Source organism: Colobus angolensis, unplaced genomic scaffold, assembly GCF_000951035.1.
Source record: "Colobus angolensis palliatus isolate OR3802 unplaced genomic scaffold, Cang.pa_1.0 Scaffold28, whole genome shotgun sequence".
Lineage (NCBI taxonomy): Eukaryota > Metazoa > Chordata > Mammalia > Primates > Cercopithecidae > Colobus > Colobus angolensis.
The window spans coordinates 2,844,480-2,846,714 of record NW_012116043.1 but is presented as its reverse complement, the minus strand read 5'-3'; positions in this window follow the sequence as shown (position 1 = coordinate 2,846,714).

The window sequence follows — 2,235 nt, the reverse complement described above, 5'->3', positions numbered from 1 at the left end:
TGAGGAAAACAAAACAAAAAAAAACCTTTGCTCAAAAAAAAAGCATCAGGTCCTAGGAGAGAAAAACAAAAACAAAAACATGACAGCCTTTTAAATACAAACGTGCACATGCACACACACATCTTGGATGTTAACTTTTAATTAAGCTGACTTTTAACCATTGAGCTCCTTTAAAACAATCTTTTAAAATCTCATTACTATATTTCTGTTAGGAGAAGTTGCTGCTATTTCAGAAGTACCAAGAATCAAACCAGAAAGGGCTTGATTTATGAACCAAATCTAGGCTGTCGTGGTTGGAAAAAGCAGGCAGAGCCTTAGCTATGGAACTGCAGCTTGGGGCAACAGCCATTGCTTTCACTTTGGCCTGGCTAGCAAAAAGGTGGCCTTATTATGTAAATAAAGCCCCTTTAGTAGTTAAAATCAAACATCTTTTCTCTTTTCATTTTTTTCTTTTGCTGGTTGTTTTCCTCCCCTACCAGGCTGTGTGTGTGTGTGTGTGTGTGTGTGTGTGTGTGTGTGTGTGTGAATTTAGCCACTTTAGAGTCCTTATTCCCTGCAATTTGGAACTTTCCTTTTGATATGATCAAGTCAGATAGTTGATCAAACCCAATGGGAAAAAGACCAAAACAACAACAAAAACAGAGACAAACAAACAACAAAAAAAGCATTTAAGGCAAACAAAACATGGCACAACGTATATGATCACTGAACACACTCTAATGGTAAGGATAAATTAATGTTAGAGGAAAGTGGTCCCGACCCAGACCCCAAGAGAGGGATTTTGGATCTCACGCAAGAAAGAATTCAAGGCGAGTCTGTAGACTAAAGCAAAAGCAATTTTATTAGGAACGTAGAGGAATAAAAGAATGCTCTGTCCATAGACAGAGCAGCGCTGAGGGCTGCTGGTTGCCCATTTTCATAGTTATTTCTTGATGATATGCTAAACAAGGGGTGGGCTATTCATGCCTCCCCTTTTTACACCTTATAGAGTAACTTCCGGATGTTGCCATGGCATTTGTAAACTGTCAGGGCACTGATGGGAGTGTAGTAGTGAGGTCAGGCAGAGGTCACTTTCATCACCATCTTGGTTTTGGAGGGTTTTAGCCGGCTTTTTTACTGCAACCTGTTTGATCAGCAAGGTGTTTATGACTTGTATTTTGTGCCGACCTCCCATCTCATCATGTGGCTTAGAATGCTTTAACTGTCTGGGAATGGAGTCCCGTAGATCTCAGTCTCATTTTACCCAGTCCCTACTCAAGATGGAGTTGCTCTGGTTCAAATGCCTCTGACATTAAGACCAGCTGGTTGTTAACCATAACTTTAGCCAAGACAAACCCCAATTCAGTTACTTACCTGGGGATGGGTCTTAGGCTGCAGACTGCTCTCTACCATCCTAGAAGCAGGAAAAAAGGCCTCATCTTCCCTGTTGGAAGTGAGCTCAAACTCCATAAAGGAGTTACCTGCCTTCCATTGTCATGGAAACAGGAAATCTTGCCTTCCTTGTTGGAAGCAAGTAAAACTGCAAAGAAAAGAGGAGTTGTACAGCAAAATAAACTTTAGATCTCCACCAAATTTTGGGAGATCAGGGAGTCTCTGGAGGGGGTGCTCTCAGACCTAGGCTCACTTCTGTAATCCCAGCGCTTTGGGAGGCTAAGGCAGGTGGATCACCTGAGGTCAGGACTTCAAGCCTGACCAACATGGTGAAATCCCATCTCTACAAAAATGCAAAAATTAGCCGGGTTCGGTAGCTCACTCCTGTAATTCCAGCACTTTGGGAGGCTGAGGCCGGGGGATCACCTGGGGGCCGGGAGTTGGAGATCAGTCTGACAAACATGGAGAAACCCCATTTCTACTATAAATACAAAATTAGCCAGGCGTGGTGGCGCATGCCCGTAATCCCAGCTACTCCAGAGGCTGAGGCAGGAGAATTGCTTTAACCCGGGAGGCCGAGGTTGCGGTATGCCCAGATCTCGCAATTGCACTCCAGCCTGGGTAACAAGAGAGAAACTCCCTCTCAAAAAAAAAACAAAAAACAAAAAACAAAAAGTAGCTGGGCATGATGGTGGTGGGTGCCTGTAATCCCAGCTACTCAAGAGGCTGAGACAGGAGAATCGCTTGTACCCGGGAAGCAGAGGTTACAGTGAGCTGAGCTTGGGCCATTGCACTCCAGCCTGGGCGACTGAGTAAGACTCAAAAAAAAAAAGTTAAAAAAAAAAACCAACAGAATTTTCTGAA